Here is a 27841-nt window from a genome sequence, read left to right as displayed (position 1 = left end):
TAATATTGTTGTTCTTTTCTAAAGTATATAGATGATTTTATCTCTAAACAAAAATGCATTTTATCTTTAATATTTTTAATTTATATGCTTTAACAGATTCTTTCGTTGATGCTGCGAATAGGCTTGAAAATAAAAACAAATATTATAAATAGAAGACAACATTTAGATCAACTCTTAAAGGTCAAGCATGTGCTTGGGTATTGATAGCAATCAACGCTGGCTAGTACAACAAACCTGCAATGACTTTTCCATTTTCTAGATTTAAGTTCATATGATGTCACTAAAAAAAATGTATATTTAGTGGCATTGATATTGTTAAATTGTCTGTTATTACTAGCATTCACCTTAAGTGTCACTATCCCAGGTGCCACAATTGTCTTTGTGACATTTTTTGCTTAAATGCCAGTTTTGTATGCCACTTCAATTGTTGACACATTTTAAATGCCACGAAATGCACCAACCATTGAATTAGGCTCAAACTTTACTGACATCTATTAACTGCCACGAAATGCTTTACCAAGTGAATTTTTTATTTTTTGTGAATAAATTTAAATGAATTCTTAAAATCTCTAATATGTTGGTGATTAGAGATTAAACTAACACCAAAGTAAGCAAAGAGAGAATAGGATAAAAAAGAACATAATGAATATTAATAATCATGAGCATGATAATGCTACAAGTAATTGCAAGAACACTCTTCAAAGGTGGTTCAGTCACTCATAAAAAAAATTACAATTCACTACTTTTACATATCTCTAATATGCAACATCTTTACTAAATTCTGAGTATGCCTCAAGATGTCACAAGGTTCAATCAAACTAACAAATGTGCATGAACATGAAAGGAAATACATGGTTCCAGCATCTGAATTTGAGTACATAAAGATTGAAACACCATAGTACATAAATCGATTATACAAAGATATATGTAAACTGCCAATACTAGCTACCCAATTACATAAAGATTTAAAGAGTCAATTATTTTTAGAAATTTCTTCATTGTATCTATATTGTCATCAATTGACCCTGCAATGAAAAAAGTAGGCATATGTCAAATTTCTAATCGGTAGCTGAAACTAATAAACCATAAATCAATATAATAATCTAAAAGTATGAATTATCTAAAATGAAACCAAAATTAAGATGGAAATAGATTAGCGTAAGAGAGAGAGAAGAAGAAAAAAAAAAAAAAAAAAAAAAAAAAAAAAAAAAAAGAGAGAGAGAGAAAGAGAGAGAGAGAGAGAGAGAGAGAGAGAGAGAGAGAGAGAGAGAGAGAGAGAGAGAGAGAGAGAGAGAGAGAGAGAGAGAGAGAGAGAGAGAGAGAGAGAGAGAGAGAGAGAGAGAGAGAGAGAGAGAGAGAGAGAGAGAGAGAGAGAGAGAGAGAGAGAGAGAGAGAGAGAGAGAGAGAGAGAGAGAGAGAGAGAGAGAGAGAGAGAGAGAGAGAGAGAGAGAGAGAGAGAGAGAGAGAGAGAGAGAGAGAGAGAGAGAGAGAGAGAGAGAGAGAGAGAGAGAGAGAGAGAGAGAGAGAGAGAGAGAGAGAGAGAGAGAGAGAGAGAGAGAGAGAGAGAGAGAGATTATGAGCTGGAATCACAATTATCATCATCGACACTAGCAAAAGAAAAGAATGTATTTGATTTATAGCAGCATGCTAAAGAAGAAAAAGATGGATTAATGTTTCGACATAGTGAGGGAAGGGTGTTTTTCAAGGTTGGCTCATATCTTCTATCCTTTATTTCTAAATCTCGGTTACTGTTCACGGGCCATTTTTTTTGGGACAACTACATTTTTCTTTTGTTCTCACACAACACAATGGCCCATGTGTCGATGGCCCATGTCGTCACACAATTGCATCATCCCCTTCACAGTTCGACGTTGGCAACCATGTCCGTCATCATGCCGCTGCTGGCTTTGGCTTTCCCCCTCCTGCTCCTTTAGGTGCGTTCAGGTTCCATTGCTGGCATATGGATTCCGTCTTTGGCGAGGTTGCGACGTTTTTTTGGCCGATGCTCAAGGATTCCTGAAGAAAGGGAATGGTTGCATATGCAATCAGTAATTGTGTGGGTTGATACAATTGCTGCTTCTTCCTATTCGTCATCACCTTCGTCATCACTACTTCTTCCCATGTTCAGTGGCCATGGCAGTCCTAAAGCAGCGTCACAAGTGCAGTGTGACGTTTTTTGCTTGGCATCTTCTGCAGAAGCCTCGAAGAAAGGGCATCCTATAACCTCCAACCTTTGAATTTTGTGGGATGCTCGGTGGTCATCATCTCACCTCATGCTGCCAGATCCAGCTGTTTCATTTGCTTTACAGATGGGTTCCAACCTCTGTGTTTCTAAGGCTCCCCCGCTCACCTGTAAGCAACTTTCGCCTCCTATAAATTTACCTCACTATAGCCTGTGTTATGGAAGAGATGATATTTGTATATTTGTTGATTTTGTGTAACCTCTGGCTGTGAGTATCATGAATATACATGTAGGTCTTTGTGTAATGTCTCTTTTGTCCACTAATGTATATTCTGTATCATTTATGTATTCTTTACTGAATTAATTTTATAAATTGCTTGAAGAACTAACTGCCTGCCTTGAATAAAGCATTGGTTTTCCTTGAAAAATATAGGTTTGAAAGGGCTAATTGGTCGATCTTAGAAATGAGAAATTAATAACCACTGACACCCCTAACTGAACCAGATTGATCAGGATTGTAACCCCTTGGTTTCACTAAATATTTATTACAGGTATTGTCATTAGTTTTCATTTGTTGTGTCTAGAAAAAATCCGTGATTCTTAATTGTGCCATTTTTTGTACACAAATCAGAACATAATTTAACTTTGATTTGAAACATATCAAAATTTTGGCCTGCAATGACACTCACAAACTGTTTCCTCTTTTGAATGTCTTGCAGATGTTGTCATGGTGGTTATTATGAGGAGTGATTCATGGCTATCGTAGCTTATAGTGCTTGGCCATATAGAAAAAAGAGACTCAGAAAAGCTCTATTTTGGCATGAAAATTGCACAAGGTGGTCTATTTTGGCATCAAAATTGCTCATTCAATATACTCAGGTATTCTACTTACATTGAATTTGGTCGAAAAACAGGTAACTTATGATTCTCTTGATCGTAGTTGAAAAGCTCTGTACCTTCTTCTTTTAATATGTGTAGAAATTTCTTCATCAAGTAATATGCTATTGAAGTTTGATAAGGTCTTATTTGTGTTTCTACACTTCTTTTAGAATATCAAAGGTTATGTTTTTGTGGGGATGAGAAATCGGATAAACAATCTTCCTTTGAATGTCCAGACTCCAGACTATCATTGTGAACTTAAATTGGAATTGGAAAATTGTAGATTTCAGGTCATCATCTTGATATACATCTATGAGACCTTTATTAGAATTGTAGAGTTAGATAGAAAAGAGCTTATCTAAACTGAATGTGAAAAATATCACTGCATACTGAAATGTTAAACCAAGAGGTTTTTAACTTTTAACACTGTCAATTAGGTTTGTATCTCAAAGATTCTCGAAATATAGAAGGTTGCTGAGGAACATCTTTTTTCATCATCTTTCTCTCTACAAAAAAAATTTCTGTTCATCTTCTTCAATTGTGGTTCGCAATATGGAAATTGAAAAATGAATTTTCGGAAAAATCAAGGCTTAAATGTTAGACCTGATGTAGTTCATTGATTTTCATTGTTTTTAGTTTGTTATTGGGAAGTAGAGAAGAGGAGATGATCTTAGAAAGACTGTCCAAGGCTCTTGAGTTTTTGTTCCCAATTTCTAGCATCACAACTTCTAAGGGATCATCCAATCTGTGAATTTTTTGTCAATGATGTCTCACAATGTGTGACTTTTGTAGGTGATCAAGTCCTTTTTGAACTCTTTTACTTATTTGAGTTTCTACATGTGCCTGCTGTAGCATGATAGGAGCAGATGAAGTGGTTCCTTCATCAGAAACTTTGAATCCCTTGCAACCAAGTATTAGTATCTGCCAATAGAAGATTGACAAGTTGAGAAGAGTCTAAGTTTCAACAACATAGAAGAAGCCCAATTGTCTTCGTTGGATAATGGATTCTTGATTTTTGAGGTTGGTTTCTTAAAAAATTTCTTGCTTTTTATGTCTGTCAATATACTAAATAATGAGTTATAAGTCTATCTAGGATAATGGAAATATAACGAAATATTAATTGTGTGCATGATGAAGGTTGTAAATTTACTTTTAAGCTTGTAGGTCCCATATCTGTTGTAAAGTTTTCCATTTTTCTCCATCTATATTATCAAGATAATTTAATCATTTTTTTTATTCTACAAATTCTACAATGATGCAAAGAATTAGGATTGACCAGTGTCTTTTGTCAGAAATTGATGGATAGCTTGATGAGTGCTTAGTAAGATAATCGTCCTAGACTTAGCACCTTAAATATTTTTTTTGTATCTATTCTAAGGCTGCGGATGGAGAATTTTCAAGTCACAATTTTTTTTAAACATGACATGTACTGGTTTGAATGTTCTCTCTATGTATGCATTTTATACAATTCACTATAGCTATATCTTGGTCTTTTTATCATCTAATATCATCATTTTGTTTTGTTGTTTCATTTCCAGAGGGTAGCCAAGCGTATATGCACTCTGTAAGACCCAAGTTTTTAAGCTTGGAATAAGTGGAAGAGACTTCTATTCACGATTAGGCTTGACGTATCGTGAAGGAAAACCTGAACAAGAGTTTATCGAATGGAATAAATTTATGAAAGAGAAAGTTCAGGAAAAGTCTAAGGATTGTATCGAAGTCGATTTAAGTTATAGCACGACTAATATCCGTTTTAAAACCTAGGACAAGAACCTTAGGAAATCAAACTATGTTCCACCCTTGGAACACTGTAGGAATTTAGTCCAAAAATCTTCAGAGAAATGTTAGAATTGCATATTGGTTGACTGGGTTAACCTGCATATCATTTCATGCAACATGCATGCTGACTTAGTTGTTGAGTGTGTTTGATACTTGTTAATTCTACTTGAGGCATGTTAACTGTGATTTATTGCTGTTTACATTCATTGTGAAATATACAACCCTAGGATGTAATCCCTAGTTATAAGCCTAAGTGGCTAATCTTTTATCGGTATCTATTGGTGGTATTATTTATATAATTCTTTGGAGTTGACCCTCGCGTCTTCTGTGTGTGCTTTGGCGAACAAACGCCCTTTGTCAGATGTCTTCGGCGGGCTGATTCATGATGGTTCATCCTTCGGGGAGAGCTAGAGTTGAGATGCGGGAATGAAGCGTATCGCGGTTGCGAGAGGAGGACGGATGGTGTACATAGACTAGGTCGTTCTGGATTTCAAATTCGGACGACGATCATGCTAGCATGTAGGTTTTAGTGCTGGTGTGAGCTCCTCGAGATGGGATTAGCGTAGGAGTAGAGTCTTAGCTCTGAACATCATTTGTTTTCTTTGGGAACAGGGTAGTTTCCCACCTATAGCTTTTTGTGTGGTTTCTTTACGGGAATCACAGAGAGTTGGTTGGACATAGGAGATCTTGTTTCAGGCCGATGGGCCAGCTCATTCTCAGTTTTGAGGGATGGTGTTGCGGACACTTCACCCTTTTCATTTGGTTTGTATATATTGCCTACGGGCGCTACACTTTTCTTTCCGTCACTGGAGGTTACTCGTGACGAGGTTGTTACTTACAGCGGGGGCTGTATTATATATTGTACATTAGTTCTGTTGCTTTTCGCTTTTGGGTTTTATCTATTTCAGTCTTGTCTTAGTTATTATAAAAAAAAAATATATTCACGTTTTTCCGCATTAAGTTTACTTTCGGTTACTAAAGTGACGCCACCGAAATCGGGGTGTTACATTGTGGTATCAGAGCTTGTCGAGTCTTTCGGGAGTTGTTGGGGAATAGGTCTTCTATGCTAGGTTGTGTGACTCTGCAAAGAGTGAAAATTGATTGTCTGCAAGCGATTTTTCGCTTAGAATTGATTGAAGTTATTGCTTAATCATATTGTATAGCATGTTAGATGCTATCTTATGATGAGTACTAACTGTTTGATTGACTTAACAGAACCTAGATGTTATCCTAGGAATGGATTGGTTGTCTCACTATCATTGTCTTTTGGACGAACAAAAGCAAAGGAGCAAGTGGTCGAGCCGGACAGCATAGAGCTGAAAGATGATATGTTTGTTGAGACGCCGTCGGTCAACATTGAGACTAGAAGAGTGAAACAATCGAGGGGAAAGCAGAGTGCTTTAGTAAAAGTTATTTGGAACGAAGACACGGACGATGCTATATGGGACTTAGAGGAGAAGATCAAGGAATAATATCCGGAGCTTTTACTGAACCCTAAGTTTCGAGGACGAAACTTTCTTTTTGGAGGGTAGTAATGTAAGACCCAAGTTTTTAAGCTTGGAATAAGTGGAAGAGACTTCTATTCACGATTAGGCTTGACGTATCGTGAAGGAAAACCTGAACAAGAGTTTATCGAATGGAATAAATTTATGAAAGAGAAAGTTCAGGAAAAGTCTAAGGATTGTATCGAAGTCGATTTAAGTTATAGCACGACTAATATCCGTTTTAAAACCTAGGACAAGAACCTTAGGAAATCAAACTATGTTCCACCCTTGGAACACTGTAGGAATTTAGTCCAAAAATCTTCAGAGAAATGTTAGAATTGCATATTGGTTGACTGGGTTAACCTGCATATCATTTCATGCAACATGCATGCTGACTTAGTTGTTGAGTGTGTTTGATACTTGTTAATTCTACTTGAGGCATGTTAACTGTGATTTATTGCTGTTTACATTCATTGTGAAATATACAACCCTAGGATGTAATCCCTAGTTATAAGCCTAAGTGGCTAATCTTTTATCGGTATCTATTGGTGGTATTATTTATATAATTCTTTGGAGTTGACCCTCGCGTCTTCTGTGTGTGCTTTGGCGAACAAACGCCCTTTGTCAGATGTCTTCGGCGGGCTGATTCATGATGGTTCATCCTTCGGGGAGAGCTAGAGTTGAGATGCGGGAATGAAGCGTATCGCGGTTGCGAGAGGAGGACGGATGGTGTACATAGACTAGGTCGTTCTGGATTTCAAATTCGGACGACGATCATGCTAGCATGTAGGTTTTAGTGCTGGTGTGAGCTCCTCGAGATGGGATTAGCGTAGGAGTAGAGTCTTAGCTCTGAACATCATTTGTTTTCTTTGGGAACAGGGTAGTTTCCCACCTATAGCTTTTTGTGTGGTTTCTTTACGGGAATCACAGAGAGTTGGTTGGACATAGGAGATCTTGTTTCAGGCCGATGGGCCAGCTCATTCTCAGTTTTGAGGGATGGTGTTGCGGACACTTCACCCTTTTCATTTGGTTTGTATATATTGCCTACGGGCGCTACACTTTTCTTTCCGTCACTGGAGGTTACTCGTGACGAGGTTGTTACTTACAGCGGGGGCTGTATTATATATTGTACATTAGTTCTGTTGCTTTTCGCTTTTGGGTTTTATCTATTTCAGTCTTGTCTTAGTTATTATAAAAAAAAAATATATTCACGTTTTTCCGCATTAAGTTTACTTTCGGTTACTAAAGTGACGCCACCGAAATCGGGGTGTTACATTGTGGTATCAGAGCTTGTCGAGTCTTTCGGGAGTTGTTGGGGAATAGGTCTTCTATGCTAGGTTGTGTGACTCTGCAAAGAGTGAAAATTGATTGTCTGCAAGCGATTTTTCGCTTAGAATTGATTGAAGTTATTGCTTAATCATATTGTATAGCATGTTAGATGCTATCTTATGATGAGTACTAACTGTTTGATTGACTTAACAGAACCTAGATGTTATCCTAGGAATGAATTGGTTGTCTCACTATCATTGTCTTTTGGACGAACAAAAGCAAAGGAGCAAGTGGTCGAGCCGGACAGCATAGAGCTGAAAGATGATATGTTTGTTGAGACGCCGTCGGTCAACATTGAGACTAGAAGAGTGAAACAATCGAGGGGAAAGCAGAGTGCTTTAGTAAAAGTTATTTGGAACGAAGACACGGACGATGCTATATGGGACTTAGAGGAGAAGATCAAGGAATAATATCCGGAGCTTTTACTGAACCCTAAGTTTCGAGGACGAAACTTTCTTTTTGGAGGGTAGTAATGTAAGACCCAAGTTTTTAAGCTTGGAATAAGTGGAAGAGACTTCTATTCACGATTAGGCTTGACGTATCGTGAAGGAAAACCTGAACAAGAGTTTATCGAATGGAATAAATTTATGAAAGAGAAAGTTCAGGAAAAGTCTAAGGATTGTATCGAAGTCGATTTAAGTTATAGCACGACTAATATCCGTTTTAAAACCTAGGACAAGAACCTTAGGAAATCAAACTATGTTCCACCCTTGGAACACTGTAGGAATTTAGTCCAAAAATCTTCAGAGAAATGTTAGAACTTTTCTTTATCCATGTATCACAATCGTTTCGAGGCGAAACTCTAGGATCTACGAACGTCCGATTCCAATCATCGGAAGTTTGCCGAAACTAAAACCCTGATAGTTCAAAAACCCAAGAACCAACCGACGATGAAGACTTTTTCTATTCGGAGCTCCAAATGAAGATTCCACACGCGTATGTTGGGTCCAGGTGGGCCAGCATCCTGCCTGCAGGTAGCATTCGAAACGGGGCGCTGTCTGCTACGCTATAAGAAATAACTTTGCGCCCTCACTAACACCAATTGGTTTTGGCGTAGTGGTAAGCGCGTGATCCTACAAGTGGTATCAGAGCCAGGTCCCGTGTTCGAATCCCACGGAAGGCATGCTGTGCAGCTAGTTTGGCTGGCAGGTGCTGGGGGGGGGGATTGTTGGGTCCAGGTGGGCCAGCATCCTGCCTGCAGGTAGCATTCGAAACAGGGCGCTGTCTGCTACGCTATAAGAAATAACGTTGCGCCCTCAAATAACGTTGCGCCCTCACTAACACCAATTGGTTTTGGCGTAGTGGTAAGCGCGTGATCCTACAGCGTACACCCATTTCTCCTGATGTTTCCCATCTTTCTTCAGAAGGAAGTTTTCTCTTCCGACATCCACCGCAAAAAGTAACTTATCGGGTAAAATAGTCTTACACCGACTTTGCATTAGTCACCTAAAATACAAGCAAACCTCTGTTGAGTTTTGGAATTCTGTCGCCAAAACCTATCTTAGAATTCACGGAGAATGAAGCCGGAAAAATAGGAATCACTCTTATATTTTTATTTTAACTCTAGGAGTTAAATCCTCCGATATCTAAACAAATCTGTACCGGTTTACAAAATATCTTTGATAAATATCTATTCATCTTTATCCGATCTTTGATAAATATCTATTCATCCTTATCCGATCTTTGATAAATATCTACTCATTTCTTGGTTCAATGATCATTTTAATTTGCTCAAAGTGATCATAATTTATATTTTACTATTTCATAAAGTTCCTCATAATTTTAAATATAGTTATATATCCATTATATATTTTTCTCTTAACTCTGTGAGCTAAATTCTTCAGTGTCTAAATCAATTTATACCAGTTTACAAAATATCTTTCATAAATATCTAAACATCCTTATCCTCCCTCACTCACTCTGTCGACATCCCTCTCTCTCATTACACTTTTTCATTTTCCCTTCCTTCTTCTTCTGCAGACCCATTTCCAATTTCTTCTTCTATATATATTATGTTTTCTTCACCTCTTCTAACTACTTCTTTTTCTTTTCTTCTCCTTGCTGCCCAGACACACAACCATGCTGCTTATTCCCCATTTCTTTTCTTTTTGCTGCATCTAGGAACACGGCCATCATCACGTTCCTTCTCCTTCCTCTCATCACCACCGTTTCTCCTCCACCATGGTAGCACCCACACAACGTCCTTCTCTTCCCCTCCACGAGACCAACCACCATCATCACCTGCTTCCTTTCTCATGGCCGAACACATCACCACGTTTCTTCCTTCGTGCAAACCACGCACACCATGTTTCTTTCTTCCTCACGAAGCCACCACCGATGGCCACCCACAACACCATCATGGACGCACCACATGAACCACCACCATGGGTCCCTCTTTCCAGCCGAGAGCACCACCTCCATGGCCACGAAGCAAGCACAGAGAAACGACAAAGGAACCATGAAAGAAAACAGGGGAGAACGACGTGAAAACGCCACCGCCGACATCGCCGGCGTCGCAAACTTCGACCTTCGATTCCGGTGTACTCGGACCTCCGTTCACAGCGAGGTTAGTACCGTTGGAACCCTTGCGGCGTCCACAACAAAACCCATAATCCGGATCGTCGTTTCGCCGCCGTCGACCGCCGTCGCTGCCGCCTTCGGGAGCTCTTTCCGGTCAACTCCGGCGACCGATGGAAAAACAGAGGATACTGCTACGATCCTTGCCGTGAGGAGAGCAAAACCCTATCTTCAATTTCGTATTTGGGTCATTTTATTCGATGACCCCGATAACCACCGTCAACATTCGGCTGAACTTTCTGGGCAAACTGTCGACTCTTTGGGGAAACGGACAGCGCCGTTGAGTTTCTGGCCCCGAAAGGATGAAGGAACAACCTTCCTTTGTGTCTCCGGCGACAGTTCCTCCGTCAACCCCGTGAGCCGCAACTTTCTCTGGCGACTCTTCGCCGACAAGTTTCAGAAACTTGATTTTCGTACGATGAACGGAAGCACCTTGCATCGAAGCTACACAATGGAAGGAATCGAGCCGACGCAGGCAAACAAAGATGTAATCGGATCAGAGTTGCACCTTAGTATGCAAATTGGCTAAGGTGAGGGCTACTCACTGAACTATTAGCTAATGCTTTAGGTGTCGACGCATTCGACTTGATTTACTGTTTATGCACTTGTTTGTGTTTGATTGGAAAAATGATTTCTGAGGCTTCGGCTGACAATGTAGATGATTCATCTACTACTATGTTTTTGAGATTGACTTACATGCTATGTGCTATGTGGGTAATCTAGGATGTGTGATGCATGCTTTATATGCTAAGTGCTACGTGGTTATTTTAGAATTTGCTGATATATGACATGTTTGTTGACTGTGTTGATTTAACTATGCTTTTCACATATATCTGTGATTCTGAGGAGTGAGAATAGCGGGCAGGTCATGCCGATTTTATTTTGAGAGTTTTGAGAAAGTTTGATAGGACGAATGAGATTCGGGCCTTGTTATGGTGTTTGATGGATCGAGACATTCTCTGGAGTCTTTTGGGGATTAGTAGATCCCGAGAACTTATAGGATTTGCGATAAGACTAAAAAGGATATTATTTTGAAAAGAAAAACTCATAAGACATTAAACAACCTCTAAATCTTCAATTAAAGATAATAAACTCGAAAGGAAGCTTCGGATGCAAATCTTAGTTTTTGGAAAACGAGAAGTGTCGTCGGATCCAAGTGTCGAGGAAGTTGAGGAGTGTTGAGTATGTTGATGCTCTTGTGCTGTTGGAGCAGCTATGTGTTGTTGGGCTATCCTGGGATAAGTCCGGGAAACCGTTAGTTTCCGAGAGTGTGATACTCTGTGCTCGTTGAGCAGTTGTGACCATCGGATTGAGATGAGTCGGATGATTTGGAAATCATCATGACTACCCTGTTGATGTGAAGAAGTGTCTTTTGTCGCAGAATCGACTTTACCTTAGGGTAAGCTTTTAGAGACATTAATCTAGCTAGAACACGTGGCGACGTGTCGAGTGAGGTCGGAGACGTTGTTTGGCTAATCACTGCATTGCATGCACTCATTAAGTGGTTTAAACACGGCGAGATACCGGACCACGGCGGATTCCAAAATTGGTTATAAGATCAGGATTTCCGCGTAAGAGCACTGCTAGGTGACTCTTAGTAGCAGACCGAAATGGCAGACCTACGGGTTACGGCTGATCTGGCTACCTTGGTTTGGTGTAAGAGACACGCGGGCAGAATGGTCCCACCGTTGCTGGTGCCAGGATTGATCCGGTTGATGTCCATCCCAGAGGCACGCGAGCAGAATGGTCCCACCGTTGCTGGTGCTAGGATTGACTCGGTTGATGTCCATACCTATGTTTGGTGTAAGAGGCACGCGGGCAGAATGGTCCCACCGTTTCTGGTGCTAGGATTGATCCGTTTGATGTCCATCCGTTCCGGATTGCATATTGGTTGACTGGGTTAACCTGCATATCATTTCATGCAACATGCATACTGACTTAGTTGTTGAGTGTGTTTGATACTTGTTAATTCTACTTGAGGCATGTTAACTGTGATTTATTGCTGTTTACATTCATTGTGAAATATACAACCCTAGGATGTAATCCCTAGTTATAAGCCTAAGTGGCTAATCTTTTATCGGTATCTATTGGTGGTATTATTTATATAATTCTTTGGAGTTGACCCTCGCGTCTTCTGTGTGTGCTTTGGCGAACAAACGCCCTTTGTCAGATGTCTTCGGCGGGCTGATTCATGATGGTTCATCCTTCGGGGAGAGCTAGAGTTGAGATGCGGGAATGGAGCGTATCGCGGTTGCGAGAGGAGGACGGATGGTGTACATAGACTAGGTCGTTCTGGATTTCAAATTCGGACGACGATCATGCTAGCATGTAGGTTTTAGTGCTGGTGTGAGCTCCTCGAGATGGGATTAGCGTAGGAGTAGAGTCTTAGCTCTGAACATCATTTGTTTTCTTTGGGAACAGGGTAGTTTCCCACCTATAGCTTTTTGTGTGGTTTCTTTACGGGAATCACAGAGAGTTGGTTGGACATAGGAGATCTTGTTTCAGGCCGATGGGCCAGCTCATTCTCAGTTTTGAGGGATGGTGTTGCGGACACTTCACCCTTTTCATTTGGTTTGTATATATTGCCTACGGGCGCTACACTTTTCTTTCCGTCACTGGAGGTTACTCGTGACGAGGTTGTTACTTACAGCGGGGGCTGTATTATATATTGTACATTAGTTCTGTTGCTTTTCGCTTTTGGGTTTTATCTATTTCAGTCTTGTCTTAGTTATTATCAAAAAAAAATATATTCACGTTTTTCCGCATTAAGTTTACTTTCGGTTACTAAAGTGACGCCACCGAAATCGGGGTGTTACACACTTATACGAAGAAGTGATTTAAGTATTTAACTATTTCACGGTACAAGGAATTTGGAACCCCCGCAAAACTTCAATTAGATTCAGGAGTTGTCGACAATGAATGCTTCAAATTTAGGGTAGGAATAGTAGGTTCATGATTTTCACCTTGGCAATACATATTGGCAAACTTAATCATTTGCTAATTTCATAAGAACTAAAAAAAGATGGGAAGTAAAAGCAGTGAGGGAGATTTTGGAGAGGGTGTCTTCATAAGTAAGGAATGATACAGGAATGTAAAAGGAATAACAACTAAATTAGAGCATCGAGATTTCTCATACTATATGTTTTTGCTTTCAATCTCTTAACACTAGTATTTATGACATGGCTAAATGAAAACTAACTGTTTATGTAGGGACTATTCTAAGGCAAAACATAAAGTTTTGATGTGGAAAAAGCTCTTTTTGAAAAATCTGTACACAGTTTTGAAGAAGCAATATCCATGGTATCTTATGGCTTTGGGGATATAGAAGATCTTTATACAAAATCCAGTACAAGAAATATAATCTTAATTTGTAGATCCAATTTTAGCATGAGTTAGTTTTGATGCAGCTGGTAGGGGATCTGAATTGATTTATCATGTAATTGACATTTTGGGTTTTGGGTTTTCATAGAGTTAATCATCTAGGTTATAATTTCTTATATGGCTTTGTTGCTAGATTGTCTTGAATAGCTATTCTTAATTGAAAGTTGAAAGATTTTTGTTAACGCATAATTCTAGCTTATAACTAAATGAAATGCCTTGAGCAATACTACTTATTGGCATAGCACGTCATGTATGTCTCACTCTTAACATTTCCTAGAGCTTTTCATTATCCTGTTTGACTTTCAAGACATCATGAATATCAAGGCACATCAAATAAGTTCCTTTTTATCATTAACTATTTATCTCAATGATGTTTCCTTCAAATCATAAAGAAACTTTTCCAATTTGATGAACATTTGTGTCTCTTTTTGTTAACAAGTTCAATTTGATTATATAAAGATATATGTGTATACTATTTTTACTTTTTAGGTGCATGGTGATCTTAAGCAGTGCCTAAAAACAGGATTTCTCCAAAACTCTTATCTTGATTTATGATTTATAATCCAAGAAAGAGCTTGATACGACAGTTTGTTAATGGTGGACTTTATTGATGTGTGGGTCTCATTATTTTCTTTCCTCCACCTCCTTTTCTTTCATAGATATTTTAAACCTTTGAGAAAGGCAATTGAATTTCTTAGTTACATATTCTAAGGCTTTGTTGGTTATTTTTCCTCGATTGTACCAAGAGCTATGATTTATTTACACTTAATCTTTTTTCCAATCATTTTCTACTTTACTTTGTTTTTATCTCTCATCTTTCTCAATTTTATCATCTATCTCATCTCATATTTTCGCTCTTTTTTCTTTCTCTTTCGCTATCCTGATTCAAACTCTTTCCTACTTAAATTGAGGTGTGAAAGAAATTGTGGTCTTGTACTAAAAGACATCTTTTTTTTTGTTACAAATGAAAATGAAACCAAGACTAAACAGAGCTTCTTGAAAAGAGGCACAAGGAGAAAACTTCTAAACTTGCCAACGACAAGCATCTCGAGTTCCATCTCATGCATATATATTATAATATCATTTGTGACATTATTCCTATTCTGTTGTAGCTTTTAATTTTAGCTATTCAACAATGTATGTTCAGTCAGTTGCTTATATACAATTTAAATCATAAAAACAAATAAAGTTACGTATAAAGGCCCCGGTCGCACGGGTCTCAATCCTAGTGAGATACTAAAAGGAAAACCACATATAGTCTCAAATAAACCTCACATTCGATATTCTTCTTCTCGATTCATTTTCCCCCAATTTCACAAGTCCCAAACAGCAACTATAGTTAAACAAGATGCTAAAACAGGTGTGGATGAGAGAACAGTTGTGGATGCAAGGACCCAATCACGTAATCACTTCAATGAAAAATAGAAAGGAAAATATTCAGGATTCAAAACTAAATTTCCAAAGTAGTAGCAAACATGACTAACCTTACTAACATTAGGGAAATCCTTTTGCATGATCAGAAGTTTCAACTGGTTCATCATAAAATTTAGGGGAAGCATCTTTTCCACCATTAGCATTGTCCTCAAAAATTAAAACCACATCAAATAAACATATGTACTAATTAAAAACTGCAACATATTTACCCTGGTTGAATCAATAAGCAACATTACCATTTGAGTAAAAGTCGCGAACAAAGCACCCAAGTTTGCTGAGATATTTGTTTCTTTCATTTGAATAAATGCAAACATTATAGTTTGCAATGTTGAAATATTCTCTTCAGAAGTTGCTAACTTGGTCTTTATGAAATTAAGTTCTTCTTTCAATTGAGATAATTCAGCTGAGCTATTATATGCTATACCACTAGTCGATCCAAATGCAACACTATGAAGAGCGCCTAAGCCTAATCCACGCACACATCTAGCTCTATCTGGATCCAAAACTTTGGAAAGAGCATCATTTTTGGAAACCTCTGCAAAATTGTGGGTTTGACTTAGTTCTTGCTCCACCTACTCCTACATGTTATTTGGGTAAATTGATAGCATGTCATTAATTTAACTTATTCTAAATCAACAGAGCAAAGATTCTATTTCTTGAAAAAAAGTACAGCAAGATTTTGATTTTAAATTCCCATTAAAGTACCAGGGGAATAAACCTTTAATTTTGTAACTTACCCTATTAACATTGCCTCCTCATTGACATAAGACCCATCTTTTCTCTTGTGAGTTGCAATATATAATTCCCCTCGACTTATAGCATGTCCAACCTCTATTTCCTATACATATGTGTGTGACTCATATAGTCCAAATATCAAATAAAAATAATTAGATCAATCTATTAAGACCTAACAAGGCATAACATGAGTTATATACCATTTCATGTTGTCTCCTTGATAAAAGTTTAGATCCACCGGTATGTGGAATTGTTTGCTTTTTACACGCTTCCACATTATTTTGACATAACTTCTATTTTATGAACAACATATTAACTAAAATATAATCTTAGAAAGATAATTATAGATAACAAACAACTAGGAATTATACCTTATATTTTGGCTTCAGGTGATAATCAACAAATGATGACCATTGATCTTTATGAACTCCTTTAGGGACATTACCAATAAGTTGTTCTCTATAATAACAAGGGTTATCCTTAGAATTCCATAATTTCAACTTGCTATTCCTGTACTTTTTCCCATGGTAAGAAAGCAATAACACTTAGCAATTAACTTTGGGATCTGAAAATGAAAAAATTCTTCAACAAAAAAGATAAATGTTAGTAGGTTGTTGAAATATTTTTACCGAACCACTTTCAAATCCCTCAAGATTCAATTATAGTATAGTAAAGGGCTTTTATCGTCCTCAGGGAATTGAAAATACAACGTCGTTCTCTAGTTGAATTACTTGAACAATGGATTAAAAGTTGATTGAGGGTTGTTTTGATTAACAATCAATAGCACATGGAAATGCACAACAAACGATAGTAAAAAGGATTGTAAACAAGTTGAGAAAATGGTTGGGATCAGGGTTCATCAATTAACTTCGTTGTATTCTATGATTTCACATACAAACCATGATTTATGATTGGTTTCATCACACCATTTCTTAACTTCATCATAGTTCCCTAATGACAAAGATTATCAAATTACTTTCCAACCATCAATTCCTTGAATAAATTAGCAAGTAAATAACATTAAACTTAGGTGTTCTTAGACTCTTGAACTAATTCTATTCCTAGAACTTAGATGCAAGCGATGAGTTTACCTATTTCAGATTCAAGAACAAAGTTTCCACTAAGCGATCAAACCAAAGATCAAGTTCTAATCGATCAGTCTAAAGCTAGCCTTAAGAGCAAGATAACCCATTGAAATCATCACATAAAATATAAATTCATATATGGGAATCAAGTTGAATACATAGAAGTCAAAAGATTACATCCAATCCCAACACAAAAAAGGTTTAGCTATCCATTTCCATGGAAGCTTTCAAGCTTACAAGAGTTAAAGAGAAGAAATGAATGATTTGTGCCGTCGTCGGCGTGTTCCTAGCTCGACGGAAGGTAACAAAGCTCCCAATATCTCTATCCCTCTTTCTTTTCTCGAGTTTTATGTCCTCTTTTACGTTCTCTCTTGTTTTTGTGGCTCAAATCGCATTTTATAGTGTTGCAGATCTGGACAGGGTGCTTAGCACCCTGTTTCTTCATGCTGAAGGAGTCTCCACTGCCAGAGGATGGTTAGAACCCTATTTTGGGCGCTTAGCGCTCTGTTTCTTCAAAAGGAAGAATCCTTCAACCAACTTGATGCTTAGCGCCCTGGGACACATGTTATGCATGATTTGAGCAGCAAGGTTGATTTCTTGATATTTCAACTTTCTTGAGTGAGATTCTTCAAGGGCTAGGTGGATTTCTTTATTTAAAGCTTCCTTTCATCCAAATCATGCACTTTCTCTAAAGCTCTTCAACCTACAACTCAAATTGAGATTGAAATCATTTTCTACATAATCTACTTAAAAGAGAGTTAACTTATAAGAAATTTCTCATATTTACAATAGATAAGTGCCTAAAATATAATGGAAAAACATGGTGAATTTGGCACTGATTATAGGTTAAGGTTAAGCAATGTATACAAGACATTTTCACAAACACCCTTCTCCATATGCATAATGTCTAAGTTGTGGCGTAAAATGTTATCTTTTCAATAAGGTAGATAAAAAAACATACTCTTCTTTTGTCACTGCTTCAACACAGTTATGTCATTGTCAATATCTAGCTGCTTCAAAATTTCTGACCCATTTATTAACTTTGGCAGATCCCTTTCTTCAATTGTGCCATCAAAGTGCTGGTTCATAAATCTAAATTTATGGTCCCTCGGTAGAAATCGCCGATGACCCATGAAAATTTTTTTTTACTATATTTTAGCTGACAAGGGATTGCATAAAAATTGAATGTTGGACAAGCATAGGCTGCATAAGTGTTCCACCCAGATAGAATATTAAGTCCTAGGAAATCACTAATTGTCCACATAAGAGCTGCTCACATTCTGAACATTTCATTCAATGAAGAATCATAGGTTTCCACACCCTCACCCCGTAGCTCATTCAACTCCTTGATTAGAGGTTGTAAGTACACACTTATATTATACCCCGAGTGTTTTTTTTGCCTGGGATGATCATAGATAAAATAAATGATGTCTGCTTCATGCATTCCCAAGGAGGTAGATTATATGGAATTAGAATCACTGGCCATATGTTGTTCTTAGTGCTCTTAGCTCCAAAAGGATTAAAACCATCACTAGCTAAGCCAAGATGAACATTTCGGGGTTCCTCTGCAAATTTAGGGTGCTTTTTGTCAAATTTCTGCAATGCTTCACCATCTCTTGGATGTCTCAACAATCCATCTGGGTTACTCGCCAAAGCTTGCTATGTCATGGACTTTGCTGTTTTAGAGCACCTGAACAATCTTTGAAACCTTGGTTTCAATGGAAAGAAATACAAAACCTTTGCTGGTAGCTTTTTTCCACTAACTATTTTGTTAGACCCTTTTTTTCTCTTTCTTGGTTTCCATCTAGATTTTCCACAATGTTTACATTTCTCCAAATGTTCATCTTCTCCCCAATACAACATGCAATGTTTTGGACAAGCATCTATCTTGGTATAATGAAGATCAAGTTTGCGGATAACCTTCTTTGCCTCATAGAATGAATTTGGAAGCTTTGCAAACTCAAATGTGTCTTTCAACAATTCTAGTATTAATGTTAGTGCCTTATCAATGACACCACACAAGCACTTTATGTGATATAACCTTAACAAAAAAAGATAACTTTGAGTACTTTTGAGACCCTTCATATAACTCTTGGTTAGCATCACCAATCAAATCATCAAAATCTCCATGGTCTTCATTTGGTATTGTATCTCCAAACTCATATGGTCCAACAAAAGTAGTGGGTTTCGCAACATATTCTCTATTTGTCGCATACAAATCATTAATCATGTCTAGTACTGAATTTTCATTTTTCAGTGGCTCTGATATTACTTTAGTGTCCCTTAGCATTATACTTTCATATGTTTCACCATGCCATATCCAAACCTTATAATTTTTTGGAAACTGCTTGCAAATCAAATGGTCACGCACTACATCTCTACTTTCCCATTTATTACAGCAACATATAGGACATAGATACCTTATTACACCATCAACTGACCGCTTCTCAAATGCAAAATTTAGAAACTTATCTAACCCCTCAAGATATTCAACTGCGTTTTGCGGCATATCAATCCATGATTTATCCATTGTGGTGACCGTGTAACTAAGTTTAAAAAGAAAAACAAGTGAATGTTAAATTAAATTAGGACAAAATAATCAACTTATATACGAATAAGCTCATAATTTTTCAATCAAATCTAATAGTTGAAACCGAAATAAAGTAGGGGAGAGATGGTACCTTGTGAACTAGAGAGAGATCCTTACAAAAGAGAAAGAAAGAAAGCAGTGGGATACACTTAAAACATAAACTTTGTTGCAGACCAGAATCAACATAGGGAGTGAGAGCAATAAGGAGAGAGAGTTCAAGATTACAATGTGAAAAAGACATACACCAAATATTTTCACAATACTTAAAAGGAGTAGTTACCAGATTCAAGTAAACAAACTTTGAGTAAACCAAGTAAAACCACATTGATTTGAAACAACACACATTATAATGTAGTCTGCAACTCCTATTGCATACCTCATTCAAGCTATACAATAGTATATTGATAACAACAACTGAAACACTCACACCCGAAGAATATAGCATAACGATATACAAATTATTTAACTAGATTCATCCTCAATTCAAATATGGGTTCAACACAGCAGCTGTTAACAGGTAAGACTTGATTGATGACATTAGTCATGCGGTTTTTTCTTTATTTGATGTTTTTCTTAGGATTGTCATTTTGTATTGGTTTTGCGTTTTCATTTTGTTTCTCTATTTCGTTGTTTTGGGATAGCGTTGTTCCTATGTCCTTTTGTCGAGTGGACTTGATTCTCGACCTCTTTATCAATTCAATAAAGTTTTGCTTTAGAAAAAAAACAAGTATGACTAAGTACTGTTTGGATGGAGGGGAAATATTTCGTATGACAAAAGTACCCATTATTATTTTTAGAAACTTGATACTGTATTTTAAGAGTAAGGAAAATTAATGTAAATCTATTTTAAAATCCTCCCGCTCCTCTCATAAACCAAACACAAAAGGGACTATTTCACCTCACCTTCTCTTAACCAAACATGATAAGAATTACAACCCCCCAATCAGAAAATTAAGAATTCAAAATTGGAATACTATGAACATAGAACACATGTTTTATAATCTTATAATAGGGAGAAATCAGCTTGCACTCCATTTTTTTTTTGATAAAATGCCAAGAAGGAAGTATTGTTCAATTTGGACACTTCTATTTAACTAGACTAAGACCCGCGCGTTGCGCGGGCTGATACAATTGTCTCAATATACTGTAAATTTATTATAATAGTAATCATTGTTATGAGGTGCTTTGTTTCCTCTCGAAAGGCACATATTGAAGTGCAAATGTGATATATATGCTCTACAAATCACTCTTGTCCTTGCAAGATTGAAGCAGTTTACAATGTAAGAGCTTTACGCCAAGCTCGAGCTTTTCGTCATAATGTTTCATCAGTGAGATTCCGCCAAAACCACAACATCTAGATGTTCTGCCATGGATGTCAAGTGAAACTAACCACTCCTTTTTCATTCATTTCCCAAGGCCGTTCAACCACTATTCTTGTTGATCCCACTACTGTCTCGTATGTCATCATTGGTGTACATAGAACCAAAGCCAATATTGAAGGTAAATAGTAGGTGCATATGAGATTATTTGTTGGAGTAGTCTTTTAAAGCCATTGGCAATGCACAAAAGCAATAGTTGCTCTGTTCGAGTACTCTTTTGAAACCAACAGCAAGGCACAGAAGCTAATGCTATCTTGGCTCAATCGGGTTCACGTAATTGGACATTGTTTTACTGCTATCATTTGTTGTCTTGGCGCAAGCCAATACAACTTGGCGCAAGCCAATACAACATTCTCAAATATTGATGTTGGAGATGTGCATATTGGGTATGATGTTCTAGAGTTTGAGGAGCCAATGCATTCTTTAGGGGTAGAGGGATTTTATTTGAGGTACCAACATGAGTTTGTTCCATTAATCTATCACAACTTCACAAGGATACCTCATATAAGAGCTAGAAATCTGCTTCCTCACTTATCTAACACTGAAAACAGCTTGAATCCTTATGCCACCCCTCAATGACATGGCACCCTTCAATGACCTCCTGTCCCTTTTCTTGATTTTTTAAAAATAAAAAAGGCAGTAAGTTAAAGTGAAAGGTATAAAAGATCTATAAGAATGGAGAAAACATTCTTAAAAGAAGCTACCTCTAAGCATTGAGAAAAATCAAAAGTCAATTTGTATATAACTTCTCCTGATGTAAGTGCTAGATACAAGCTAATGCTAAAGAGTAGATGCAATGTCTACAATACATATCTATTGGAAAAATAATTGCGTTAATAATATGAATCAATTTTCTCAGGTTCTTAGTTACAACAGTTACTTCAGAAAATTTTTATCAAAAAAAAAAGTTAATTTGGAATATGTATGGTACAAAAGTATTCTGCTATGTATTTTTTTTTCTTAAAAATGTCTACCATAAAATTTTACCCAAAGATGCAGATACCAAACTCATCTGTTTAATGTAAACCTACTTGCATACCTTTGAGTATCAAATCCAAACCTCACTATTATCTCTTTTTCTCAAAGTCATGTCATTCATCAAGAGTATAAAAGGTTGGCACCATAGAAAAATAATTGTTTCAGCCAAAAGAATTGATCAAGCCCCCCATCAAGGGTGTCAATTGTAAAATGTTGATTCTGCTTACTATGTAGCATCTCCTGCAATGAGAACATACACTTCATCTTCTACAATACCACCAACCTCTGATATCCATGAATGACCAATTACTTTTTGGAAAGTAAAACTTTTGTTAAACGAAATTGTACCTGACATTCAGTGAAACATTAAAGTGAAATACATGTTCTAGGAAAAGTGGTGCCACTTGGTGGAGATGCTCTATGAAAGGGAGTTGAAGGATAACATTGCATGGAGTTGGACAGAGGCAGACAGTCCTCTTCAGACTGTAGATTTGTAGGTAGATTGCAGAGAGAGACTGAAAACCAAAGAGTACTTTGTATATGCAGCCACAAGAATATCACTGCCCCATAACAAAGGAAGTTATTAAAAAAAAAAAACTCACCAAGCCAAACACATGTTATTGCAAAAAAAATTTTTGGCACCATACTAAATAGTTGTGAAGAGACATTTTTTAAGAGAACATAAGAAAATGCCAAAATAGTATGGGAAAAAAACTGTTAAAAGAAGATTATAATAACTTATTTGCAAAGATGACTTATCAAACATTACTTCCTTGGGACAAAATGTCTATCAAAATAAGGCATTCATGTCTCAGTTTCAAAGAAAAATGAGAATTTCTCTTCTTCCAGGATTCAGAGTATGGACTTTCCTTATGCTCTATATGAATTTTTATACTATCTTACAATAGAGAGAAGGAATACTTAAAATCGACATCCATGAGTGAGCAGAGTAATACCTTAATGTGTGAACCAGGATAAAGTCACCAAGAGATGGGTCAAGAGTGAAACCATTGAATTAAGATGAACACTTTTAGCACTTCTTTCTGTCCTTTACTTTCTTTCTTTATTTCCCAATATCCTTGTAGTTGTTGCTGTTGTGCTTAACACAAGTTGCAAAATAAATTGTAATTTTAGAATGAAGACAGGAAGCTCATGATTTCCAAATCGCAAGATATACCAAACAGAAAAAGAAAAAGAAAATTAATTTTAAAATATACACAAGAAAAATGATAAAAAGGGATACTGGTTGATTTTCATTATACCGTGCAAGAGCTTCCATACATACAATAACCAGCAGCCACCATGTTCTTCCCAGGTTGCAGGACATCTGCCAAAGAGAATGAAAGAGAGAATGAGAGCTGCAATATCGGTCCAAGTCTGATGCTGTCATGGTGGCCACCAAAATTGAAGACGGCGGTGGTGTTATTCCCGGCGAGAGTAGGCAGCGACAGACCTGGATCAGAAAATCAACACTGGAACGCTGCGGTTGTTAAAATGATTAGGCGGCATCGGAGGAAGAAGTGGCAGTGTCGTCGTAGTTGCGGGCAGGGGCTGCGTCTTCGTGAGGTTGTTTACCTGGATCAGAAAATCATCGCTGGAAAGAGTGACGGTTGCGGTTGTTAAAGCGATTTGGCGGCATCGGAGGAAGAAGTGGCAGCGTCGCCGTCGCCGTCGTCGTAGTTGCAGGCAGGGGCTGCGTCTTCGTGAGGCTGTCGACCAAGAGAATTGGAAAGAATAAAATAAGGTTTTTACTGGTTGTCTAGCTCTGTGCAACCCTGACACGTGATCAAAATTGCTGACGTGGACACAATTGTTAGAGGTAGAAACGTTGAGATGGCGGCTTTAGATTGCGCGCTTCTCAATTCCTATATTATAAATAGAATAGATGTGGAATTAGTTATGAGAATTTACAACCTTATCGTTTTTGAAAATATGTTTCCTCTTATCATTTTTTTTTCCACATTACACTTGTTTTGGATCAATTTGAATAAGGTTACGGGAAATAATTTTGCATCTCTCAACCATGATAACTCTTGCTTTTGAAATCTAGGAATAGAAAATTCAAAAATCTTAATGTTTTTCTTGCTAATTCATCCTAATTGCACACTATTCTACAATAACATGTTCAATATTTACCGGAAAAATCTATATTTCAATTCAAAGAAACATCTCTATGTTCATCCAATTAAAAAATCTACACTTCAATTGAACACATTTGTGATTTCATCTAGCTATAAGCTGCAAGAAAGTGTCATCAGGGCTAACTCTCCTAAGAAGCTTAAATAAAATCATGTGAAGGCCATGGAGGACATTGTCAAATCCTTAACATAAATGTAGATGAATGAGAAAGAGAACCATATACATCAGCGACAAACCAAAACAAATCTGAAAATCGTTTTTGACACATGAACACTTCAAGACATCAATTTTTTTTAGTTTCAAGAAATGAACAAACAATACAATTGCAAAATGCTCAGATTTGAACTTACAGTGGCATCTTCGTTCTGATTTGCGTATGAGATTTCAGATTCCAGTGATAAATCGGTGGAATCTTCAAAACTGTAGTGAATGTTGCGTTCAAGCTCTTGCTTGGGATCTGGCGTGAGAGGAGAAAAGGAATAAGAAACGTTGAATCTAAAAAAGGAAAAAGGAGTGAGAAATCAGGGTTTAGAGAACATGATGTGCCTTGTTAGGTGTTTCTGAAGCTCAGTCACGACGGTGATGCACGACGCAACGATGAGTGGCGGTGATGCACGACGCAGCGATGAGTGGCAGTGATTATGAGAGGTGCAGAGTTGCAAGAGTTCGCGTTTGTTCTGTGTGTGAGTGAGAGATGAATGCGTGTTTTTCCGTGTGTGTTGGCAAATGGTTGTTGTTTTAGCTTCTCACATACTTTTCAAAATGGTTGTTGTTTTAGAAATTCAAGACTATTTATCACATCTTCTTCCATATATATCCTCATTTAATATTGTATCTCTCACCCACAACCTCAAATTTTCACCAATCATAATTCTCACTAATCACTTAATCAATAACTATCATTTTCCTCTCTTTAGTAAAGCCTAACTTTAATACGGGCGTTTTAGCATTTATATCAATTAATGAAGGCTTAAACTATGTGCATTTCCTTAAACAAAAATCATTTTGGAATGAAGGGAATACATAAGTAGACTTAAAACAAAATGTAGCAAACCATGACTATTGATATTACAAATTAACTATCATTTATCACCTCATCTTAATTTGTAATCATCATAACATCCTTGAATTGTTGGAGCTTCTCAAAAGACACCACTTTGGTAAGAACATCAGCTAGTTGCTCCCCAGTGTTGATGAAATCCAAATAAATTTCCTTCTTTTGCACCATATCACGAATGTAATTGTGACGCAACTCAATGTGCTTTGACCTTCCATGAAAAATTGAATTCTTGGACATTGTTATTGCAGATTGGTTGTCACATAAGATAGGAGTAAGATCTTCAACCTTTTGTTGCAAGTAACTGAAAATTCTTCTTAGTCAAATAGTCTCACGTGTGGCCTCATTTGCTATAACACCTTTTCCTTCAATCTTCACTTTCTCCTCATCACCAAGTTCAACCACAGATGATAATTTTTCATGTAAATCTTCAATAGCCAATCCGCAAGCGTACAGACTGCCTGAAGTAATTACAAGATATCGAACCCTAGGGATAATTGTTTATCAAATTGTTCTAAGAGTTCAGTGTTCAAAATTATAAAAGGAAAAATAATATAAGTTGAATTTTGTTTTGGGTAAAACACTTATGATCAAAAGCTAGAATTTCAATTCAGAAAAAGAAGTATCCTGAGTAAAGTTCCACTTAGTTCAATTATGTTTCTTACAAAAAAGTAGAATGTAAATGAATTAAAAGGCCTCAAAGTAAAGGAGAAGAGTAATCGTGAGATATTTGTAGATTTGATTGATTGTTTGAGTTGTGTATACAAATAGGACTCAAACATCTATGGCTTAATCCTCAAATTAGTCCCTGTCTTTGTTTCGCCGTCTGAACCAGGTCCCTGACCGGAAAAATTTGTGGCATCAATCCCTCTTGTTCAAAAATGTTTGGAGCCAGTCCTCGCCGGAGCTCCGAGCTCCGGCGAGGGATGAAGTGGCATGCTGACTGTTTAAATAAAGGTGACGTGGCACTTAAAAAATAAAAAAAATTAACATTTAATTAATATAAATTAAGTTGTTATAATCCTAACCCTAACTTAATTCACTTAAACATATTTCCCCCCAATCTTTTCCTAAAATTTCTTCTATTTCCAGAAAATCAAAACATCTTCCAACTATTTACAAATTAAAATCAAAGGAAATGGCAACACAGACACAAATCAACTAAACTCATTCTATCATCAACTAATTCCATTCATCATCACGGTGTTGCATACCATCATCAATTCCTTTCCTCTACAACCCATCTTCAATTCCTTTCACGGTGTTGCATACCACCATCCCATCAATTCCTTTCCTCTGCAACCCATCTAAATCAACAGAAGAAAATGCGCGAACAGAACCCATGGAGCCCTCAACCTCAACCCCACCATCATCATCATCACTTTTCTACCCTCTTCAAATCTTCATTGATTCTTTTCTGAGATACAAATTGTCTCCATCTTCTCATCTTCCTCACTCTCCCACCATACCCACCTACTCCCCACCACCACCCTTAACCCCAACTGAAACCCAAACCACCCATCCACTCCCCACCATCCACTCCCCACCGCCACCCTTAACCTCAAACCCCTCAGTCTGAGTTTATGAGAGAAAGAGAAGGAGAAGAGGGTGAGAGAGAGGATGGATCTGTGAACACCGTTTTCGCACCCTAGAACCCCAAATCCACCACCACCTGCAACCGATCGCAAGAAAGGCACCGCCATTTGCAAAGGATCTGGGTTCTTTTCGCGATTTGGGGTTGCTGGGTTTCGGAAGACAAGGAGAAAGATGAACGCGAGAAGAGAAGAGGAATGGGTGAGGAGAAGAGGAACAGAGAAGAGAAGAGAAGAGGAAGATGAACACGATTGAGGAATAGAGGGGAGAGGAAGAAGAAGATCAGCAGAGGAGAAGCTGTGATGAACCCTAATTTCAATTGATGGAATTGGGGTAATTTGGGGGGAATTAGGAAAAGATTGGGGGGAAATTAGATTAGGTTAATTAATTTAGGGTTAGGATTAGAAATACTTAATTTATGTTGATTAATTTTTTAATTTTTTAATTTTTTTAAAGCCACATCAACTTCATTAATACAATCATCATGCCATTTCATCACTCGCCGGAACTCCGGGCTCCGGCGAGGACTGGCTCCAAACATTTTTGAACAAGAGGGATTGATGCCACAAATTTTTCCGGTCAGGGACCTGGTTCAGACGGCGAAACAAAGACAGGGACTAATTTGAGGATTAAGCCAACATCTATTTATAGAGACAAATCACACATAATTACAACAGTTATTTGCCTTCCATGAAGTCTACCACGTTCTCTAGGCACTAAGCACATATGCAAACACTTAGGATCATGACATACTGTCACAACCTTCAAAAATCGTAGTATCAGCTAGTGGGTTTCACTTCCCAAGTTGAATGGCTGGCTCTGCTACCTCCACTTGGCATTAACCCCTTTATTTATGATAAGTGGATCCATTCTGACTTTCTCTTCAAATTTTGGACGAAAATATCACTTAAAGAGTATTAATTATAGAAAAACTCTCAATATCTATGCAGAATATTCTTTCCTTAAAAGTAGAGATTTGTTGTTATCAACAAAAATTGCAGTATCTCCTTTAGCACATGCTCTATCTAGGAATTTAACTCAAGTAATGAATTTAGGCTAACAACCTTCTACTTTTCAAGGTCCAAATCGGTTAACGATTGACCGAAAGTCGATCCATCGGCTAATGACCAATTTCCACCCGACCTAGTAGGTAACAAATGATTGACAACCAATCCATCGGTTAACGACTAATTTCCAACCGAACCAACGACTAAGGAATGGTTGATAGTCGATCCATCGG

General features: G+C 37.4%; 1 long non-coding RNA gene across 3 annotated transcripts; it reads left to right on the top strand.

Annotated features, from left to right (window-relative positions):
* The first annotated feature begins 1582 nt into the window (after window positions 1–1582).
* LOC130745389 (uncharacterized) lies at window positions 1583–6719 on the top strand. Of its 3 annotated transcripts, XR_009021739.1 has the most exons (4): window positions 1599–2352; window positions 2902–3061; window positions 3914–4081; window positions 4600–4968. It is a non-coding gene; the product is annotated as an uncharacterized LOC130745389 (long non-coding RNA). The 3 variants fall into 3 exon arrangements; XR_009021738.1 differs by lacking the exon at window positions 4600–4968 and adding an exon at window positions 5202–6719 and having other exon boundaries at window positions 1583–2352; window positions 2902–4081; XR_009021737.1 differs by having other exon boundaries at window positions 1584–2352; window positions 2902–4081.
* The last annotated feature ends 21122 nt before the right edge of the window (window positions 6720–27841 follow it).

Source organism: Lotus japonicus, chromosome 3, assembly GCF_012489685.1.
Source record: "Lotus japonicus ecotype B-129 chromosome 3, LjGifu_v1.2".
Taxonomy (NCBI): Eukaryota; Viridiplantae; Streptophyta; class Magnoliopsida; order Fabales; family Fabaceae; genus Lotus; species Lotus japonicus.
Note: the sequence above shows the minus strand (reverse complement) of the source record. Positions and strands in the feature narration are given on the sequence as shown.